An 8742-nucleotide genomic window follows, 5' to 3' on the forward strand; every position below is an offset into this window, starting at 1 on the left:
AGAAGATAGTTGTATCCACTTGTCCTCTAGTGAAACCATTGCCCAGAAGAAAAGAACTTAATCTTTCATACCAAGCTCTGGGAGCTTGCTTCAATCCATACAATGATTTCTTAAGTTTGAAAACATGTTCTGGAGACTTAGAGTCTTCAAAACCAGGAGGTTGGTGTACATAGACTTCCTCATCTATATAACCATTTAAGAATGCACTCTTAACATCCATCTGATACAGAGTGATGTTATGTTGAATGGCAAAAGAGATTAATAAGCGAATAGATTCTAACCTGGCCACTGGTGCAAAGGTTTCTGTATAGTCAATCCTTTCTTGTTGACTATATCCCTGAGCCACCAGTCTGGCTTTGTTTCTTACCACTTCTCCCTTTTCACTAAGTTTGTTTCTGAACACCCACTTAGTACCAATGATGTTGAATCCTTTTGGTCTAGGAACCAAATCCCATACGTCATTCCTTGCAAACTGATTTAGTTCTTCTTGCATGGCAATTATCCAGTCTGGATCTTCTAGAGCTTGATCAACAGAAGTTGGCTCTATCAAAGAAACAAGACCTAATTGACAGTCTGCATTGTTCTTAAGGAATGCTCTTGTTCTGATGGGATCATCTTTCTTTCCAAGGATCACATCTTCTGAGTGAGCTGATGAAAGTCTAGATGATCTTTAGTATTCAAAATAAAACACACACATCCAAAATGATGAAAATATGAAATGTTGGGTTTTCTGTTCTTCCACAATTCATAAGGAGTCTTATTTAGAATAGGTCTTATGGAGATTCTATTCTGAATATAACATGCAGTGTTTATTGCTTCTGCCCAGAAGTGCTTAGCCATATTGGTCTCATTGATCATGGTTCTGGCCATTTCTTGCAGAGTCCTATTCTTTCGCTCTACAACTCCATTTTGCTGTGGAGTTCTAGGGCAAGAGAAATCATGGGCAATACCATTTTCTTTGAAGAACTCCTCAAAGAATCTGTTCTCAAATTCGCCACCATGATCACTTCTGACCTTTATGATTTTACACTCCTTCTCAGATTGGATCTGAGTGCAGAATTCAAAGAACATTGAATGAGACTCATCCTTGTGTTTTAAGAACTTTACCCATGTCCAGCGGCTATAATCATCTATGATGACTAATCCATATTTCTTCCCTCTGATAGATGCTGTTTTGACTGGTCCAAACAGATCAATATGCAGAAGTTCTAACGGCCTTGAGGAAGAGACAACATTCTTAGATTTGAATGCAGGTTTGGAGAACTTGCCCTTCTGACATGCTTCACAAAGAGCATCTGATTTATATTTCAGATTTGGGAGTCCTCTGACCAAATTTAGTTTGTTAATCTGAGAAATCTTTCTCAAACTAGCATGTCCTAATCTTCTGTGCCAGACCCATTGCTCTTCAGAAACAGACATAAGGCAAGTCACCTTCAGAAACAGACATAAGGCATGTCCTAATCTTCTGTGCCAGACCCATTTGAACTGATCATACAAAGGCTTGTATGTGATTTTCATATCATCAACAGGTTCAAATTTATGTGAGGTATCACCCTCATAGCCAATACTTCTAGATAAGAACTTTCTGAAGCTCGAGTCATATTCTTTCAGAATATGATTTAGACTAGGAATGGATTTTTCTGATTCAGAAGGAGATCCAATATTTTTGGATAAATTTAAAACTTTTTCCTTCAGTTCAGAATTTTCCAATTCCAGCTTCTTAGTTTCAAATTCAAATTGCTTTTTCAGCCTTTTGTATTTGATACTAAGCTGAGCCTTGAGTTCCAGAAGTTCAGTCAGGCTGGAAACTAACTCATCTCTAGATAGTTCAGAAAATACCTCTTCAGAATCTGATTCTGATGTAGATTCTGATCCATCATCCACTGTGGCCATCAGTGCAAAGTTGGCTTGCTCTCCTTCAGAGTTTGATTCTGATTCAGATTCAGAATCATCCCATGTTGCCATAAGACCTTTCATCTTATGAAACTTCTTCTTGGGATTCTCCTTCTGAAGTTTTGGACATTCATTCTTGAAGTGTCCAGGCTCATTGCACTCATAGCAGGCAACTTTCTTCTTGTCAGATCTTCTGCCACCAGAAGATTCTCCTCGTTCAAATTTCTTTGAACCTCTGAAGCTCTTGAACTTCCTTTGCTTGCTCTTCCAGAGTTGGTTTACCCTTCTGGAGATCATGGACAATTCATCTTCTTCTTCTGATTCTGATTCCTCAGAATCTACTTCTTCAGCCTGAAAAGCGTTAGTGCATTTTTTAAAATTAGATTTTAATGCAATAGACTTACCCTTCTTTTGGGGCTCGTTTGCATCCAGCTCTATTTCATGGCTTCTCAAGGCACTGATTAGCTCTTCCAAAGAAACCTCATTCAGATTCTTGGTAATCTTGAATGCAGTCACCATTCGACCCCATCTTCTAGGTAAGCTTCTGACGATCTTCTTTACATGATCAACCTTGGTGTAGCCTTTATCCAGAACTCTCAATCCAGCAGTTAGCGTTTGAAATCTTGAGAACATCTTCTCAATATCTTTATCATCCTCCATCTTGAAGGCTTCATATTTCTGGATTAGAGCTAGAGATTTAGTCTCCTTGACTTGAGCATTTCCCTCATGAGTCATTTTCAAAGACTCATATATATCATAGGCAGTTTCCCTGTTAGATATCTTCTCATACTCAGCATGAGAGATAGCATTCAGCAAAACAGTCCTACATTTATGATGATTCTTGAAAAGCTTCTTTTGATCATCATCCATTTCTTGTCTAGTAAGCCTTACGCCTGAGGCTTTTACCGGATGTTTGTAACCATCCATCAGAAGATCCCATAGTTCACCATCTAGACCAAGAAAGTAACTTTCCAGTTTATCTTTCCAGTATTCAAAGTTTTCACCATCAAATACTGGTGGTTTAGTGTAACCATTGTTACCATTGTATTGCTCAGCAGAGCCAGATGTAGATGTAGTTGTTGGAATTTCACCAGACATCTTTTACCGAAGCGTTTTTCTCTTCCTGAATCTTTTCTAAACACGGTTAAGTGCTTGCACCTTAGAACCGGTGCTCTGATGCCAATTGAAGGATAGAAAAACACTTAGAAAGGGGGGGGGTTTGAATAAGTGTAGCTTTAAAACTTGTAAGATAAAAACAATTTGCACAATGATTTTTATCCTGGTTCGTTGTTAACTAAACTACTCCAGTCCACCCCCTTGGAGTGATTTACCTCACCTGAGGATTTAATCCACTAATCACACTTGATTACAATGGTTTTCCACTTAGAGACTCTCTAAGTCTTCTAGAGTATCCTGATCACAGCCTGATCACTCTAGGAACAATCTGCTTAGACAACTTCTAAGACTTGCTAGAGTATACTGATCAACAACCTGACCACTCTAGTCCTTTACAAATTAATGTAAACAATTTCTAAGAGTATTACAATGCTTCTGAAAAGCTATAATCACAACTGTGATATTTCTCTTAAAGTTTAAGCTTAATCTCACTAATATATTACAACAGCAATGTAGTGAGCTTGATGATGAAGTTTGAGAGCTTTTTGATTTGAACGGCGTATGTGCAAGTTGGTTCAGAGTTCGTAACATAGCTTCTCATCAGAACTTCATATTTATAGGCACTTGAGAAGATGACCGTTGGGAGCATTTAATGCTTTGCGTAATCCGTACAGCATTGCATTTAATGTTTCACTCTTTTGTCAACTACCTCGAGCCTTGTTTCCGTTGTGTCTACTGACGTTGCCTTTAATAGCTTCTAACGTTCCTTTTGTCAGTCAGCGTAGCCTGCCATCTAGTACTTGCTTCTGATATGATGTTTGTGTAAACAACGTTTGGATATCATCAGAGTCAAACAGCTTGGTGAAGAGCATCTTCTTGTCTTCTGACCTTCCATAGACCCATGTTCTGATTCTGCTTGACCATCTTCTGATGTCTTGCGAGACCATGTTCTGATGTTGCATGCTGAACCTTCTGAGTCAGTGCTTCTTGCGCTGATTTTGTGCATACTCTTTGTATAATTCCTGAAACGGAAATTGCATAGTATTAGAGTACCACATTATCTCATACAAAATTCATATCCTTGTTATCATCAAAACTAAGAATATTGATCAGAACAAATCTTGTTCTAATAAGATGTATAAAGGATTATTGCAACAGGAGCCTAATGTGGACTGGCATATTCTTCTGGTGGGCAACATAGCAAGGCCTCGTGCTCTTTTCTACCTTTGGCTTACATGTCACCAGAAGCTTGCTACAAAATCTAGACTGAAAAAGATTGGTGTGGATATTGATACTAAATGTTGTTTTTTCCAGGAAGAGGAAACATTGGAGCACCTTCTTTTCTGTTGTGACCCTATGACAGTTATTTGGCAGGAGATTTTACTATGGCTCGGGGTTGCCCGCACACCTCTATAATGGCATAGGGAATTAGCTTGGATCATTCGATTTGTAGTGGGAAAGGTAAAAAATGCGGACTTATGAAGCTGGCTACAACAGAAACAATATACTTTTGTTGGAAGTATAGGAATGACACATGCTTTGGGCATACATATGATAGGAACATAGTTGTAGATAATATAGAAGATACCATCATACATAGAGGATGGAGAACTAGAAAATATAGAAACATAGTGGCTCAACTTTTGATGTAAGTACTAGTGTAAGGTTGGATCCTTTTTTATCACCTTGGGTTGTAACTATTTTTTGAAATAATCCAATATTTTATTGATTCAATTTTTTTATTTCATTCAATAATTATGTAATAAAAAAAACAAAATATAAAAGAAAATAAGAATAAGAAATAAAAGTGATAGGGTAGGGTGTTGAATTAAACAAAACCAATGTAGTGAGTTAAAGTTGAATGAATGTTGAATTATTAGGTGAAAGAGAGAAGATGACGTGGAGTGTAAAAAGTGAAAAAGAAGGGTGTTGAATCCATAAACCATTGTGTGGACCTCTGATTTTTTTAATCCCGGGCCATACCTCTGATCTGTAGAGATACGTGAACTGACTCTTTTTTGTCGCTTAATGCTTTCGCATTTTTTTGAAAATTCACAGAGTCGCCACCGACCTTTTATTTTATCCAATTAAGGAAAGGTTTATAAAAGAAACAGAAAAAAGACCTTTAAGAAATTCTGGGTAAGGGGGTAGGTTATACAAAGGGAAGGTGTTAGCACCCTTTGTATCCATGGTTATCCATGGGCTCTTAAGTTTGCTTAGCTCACTTGTTTTTCGATCACTTTTCAATTGCTCTGAAATTGCTCATATGTGGTTTCAAATACCTTTGTAATTTGAATTTTGTAATGATCCGTGTGTGGATGTATACAAAATGCTTGTTTATCTTTCGAAAGATGTTTTGAAAAGAACGTTAACTTTGTAATAACCCGTGTTTGGATGTATACAAAGTATTGTCTTTTTTGAAAGTTTTGAAAAATCAACAGTGTATGAGAATTTTGTTTGTTTTGATTTGAGCAAGCAAACTAGGAGGTCTACCCTGAGTTGTAAGGTCTTTATCCTATTTCCTTTAAAAATCTATCCTTTCACCGGATATAAAAGCAAGGTTCGATTTTGTACTCAAAACAGTGGAATTTTGACTTTGATTTTGAAAGGAATGAGAAGGGATTACCTGAAGAGGTGCAAGTGTGATTGTGATTGGATTCAGATATTTATCTTTGAAGTTAGTGATCTAACGGTTCAATTTTATCTTTGACATACACGCAGTTTATATGTGCTGGAAATTAAAATGCGGAAATGTAAAGTGCGGAAAGTAAATCTACGCTATTACATCGATTGTGCAGGAAACGTAAACTAGCCTATTTACATGAATTTGACATCCTATACATTTATCTAGGAATTTTAAATTGCCAGAAAAATAAAAGGCATGTTTTTGGAATTTTTATGATTGGTTTTAATTATAATTAATGCATGATTAATTAAATTAAAATGAAGAAAAAAGATGAAAATAGATTTAAACCTAGAAATTAAGTTTAAAATATGTACAAAATATTTGTCAATTAATTTTAAAACAAAACTAATTTTTTTGGAATTTTTGAAATTGATTGGAAATTGATTAAGCTAATAAATACATAATTATACAAATAATTATACAAATAATTAAAACTTAAGAAGAAAATTATTCAAAATATGTACAAAATTAGCTTATAATATATAAACAATATTTAACACAAAGAACAATTTTTTTTAGGATTTTTTGATTGGTTAGAATAATTAAAAAGCAAATATATAAATATATACTAATTAATTATGCAAAATATTGAAATTTTGAAGAAAAATAAAATATTTTTATTTCAGAAAATAATATATTATTTTAGAAGTCTAAAAATATTTTTTGTGTATTTTTTGGATTTTTAAAACTATTTTTAATTAATTTAACAAAGAAATTAAAATAAAATAGAAAAATAAATAAAGCAGTGATCATGTGTGGTCATTTATGATGGGTTATGGTGTGGCTGCGCTTTTTTGATGCGTTGGATCAGATTACTAGGAGATCTTGTGGCTCAGATTTAAAGTAACATGATGCACATGGATTGAGGGACAACATGTGATTATGCTGATTTGGAGAGTCCAACATGGGACCCACATGCTGCTGACCAACGAATGAGAGAGAGTAAATCTGCCACGCGTGCTGGTCAAAGATTCCACTTTACTATTCATCTTCTTCTTCATATTACCTGCGGATTTTGCTGCAGATTTACCTGCGGATTTTCCTGCGGATTTTTCTTTCTTTTTCCATGCTTTTGAACGACCTACAAAATGAAAATAAAAAAAAACAAAGGCCACCCAGATCACCTAATTGGACCCTTCTGAACATGATAGCGTCGTTAGTTTTTTCGTTTGAAGCCTCTATCATGGAAAACGAAAGCTTCACATGTTTGAAGCTCAAAAATGGTGGAGCTTCAAATCCACGTTAAAGCTTGCATGTGATCACTCAAACATACTCTATATCATGCCATGAGTCCATGCAAATAGTTAAATTTCATTTTAGTTAAGCATGCATACGAAAACAAAAGTTATGAGTTATGTTCATGTAACACTTTATACACATGCTACGACTCTCATGGGACCAAACAAAGAGCTTATTCTTACTCTATATTGCTTTAGGAGATGATTGGAAGTGATTGTTTGTATTGATATTGATTGGAATATGGAAAACGAAAATTACAAAGTTTGTGGAATTTTGAGAGAATTTATGAAGTTTCTTGCTATGCTTTTGCTTATAATTTTCGTGATCTCTTGGCTCCCTTTGCTTATGAAATATGCAGCTTCATTTATAGGCCTTGAGGTGCTTAAAATTGAAGCTAAAAGCAATGATTGCCTTTGTTGAATTTTGACTTTCAAGCTTGGAACTCAAGCAACCTTGGCTTGCTCTTTCCTTAGCCTTTCCTTGCAGCTTTCTTGCTGCATAATTAAGCCACATGTGTGAGCTTTTAGCTTAGAAAATAAGCTATGATTTATCCTTTTTTTTTCCTTTTTAATTTAATCTTAAATGATAAAATTAAATCAAAAAATGGAGAAACATGATGTGGGCTTTGTCTTGGTCGTGGGAGGCCCATATCATCATGGAAATGATGTTTGAATGCTGAAAACTTGGCCCCATTTGGAAAAAATACATTTTTGAGCAATGTTGATTTCATGCATTTTCCCAAAATTTAGCCAACTTCAACAAGGTGTAAATCCCTCAATTTTTGTCATATGAAGGAGATCTTGCACTTTTTGGAAACCTCAAAGAGTCCTCTAACCAATGCCTTTGGTCTCATGTCAAAATGATTTTTGATGCTCTTTGTGTGTCCTTTTGAAACAAGTGTCTTTTTGTTGACTTTGAAAATGACATGTAATGTCTTTGATCATATTTTTCAAATGGTGAATCCAATGACCATGGGATCAGTGGCATTTGAAAGATAATTGAATTTCCTTCAAAATGAGCTTTGGTTTTAATTTTTTGGATGAAGGATGAGAGAGTTATGATCAGTCAAAGTTGAGTTGACTTTTCAGGCAAAAACCCTAATTTTGAATCTTAGGGTTTTGTTGATTTTTGATCTTTCCTTGATGAATTATGATCATCCAATGATCAAATGATGAATCCTTTGACAAAATATGGATTTTGACAAAAAATTTCATTTTTGACTGTCTGTTGACTTTTTTGGTCAAACGGGTCGTCTGTTGACTGTTTGAGCTGCTGACGGTGCGTCTGAGTGAATTGAAGTTTGAAAATTTGTATGATGGTACTTTGAGATATATGGATGTGTATGAAATCCATTTGAGCTCTCAAAAACTTGTTTCTCCTGTAAAAACAAGAAAACCCTAGTCAGGGACTGTTTATGTAGGAGACAGTTAAGTGTACCTGATTTTTGTGCAGTGTTGAGTCTCTGCTAATCGTGTGATATTCAGAAGACTTCTAGAACAAAAATCTTGGAATTTTGAATTGTGAAAGATTGATTTGATTGATGGTACAAAACACTGAGAATTGTACTGCCAGCAGTTTGGCTATCAACTGACTGTTCAGGTATTGACGTAGCAGTTAGAGTGAAAAATCAACAGTCAAAGTTAATTTTCTTTTTTTGTTGTTTTTGCTTTTTGTTTTATGTGAAAAATGAAAGTTTATTTACATGACTTGTTAGAAAAACACAGACATAATAAATAACTAATATTTACTGTATGCGGGCAAAATTACCGATAATAACCCTGAAAATCATTTAATGCACAGAAAAATGA

This window comes from Vicia villosa, linkage group LG3 (genome assembly GCF_029867415.1).
Source record: "Vicia villosa cultivar HV-30 ecotype Madison, WI linkage group LG3, Vvil1.0, whole genome shotgun sequence".
Classification (NCBI taxonomy): Eukaryota; Viridiplantae; Streptophyta; class Magnoliopsida; order Fabales; family Fabaceae; genus Vicia; species Vicia villosa.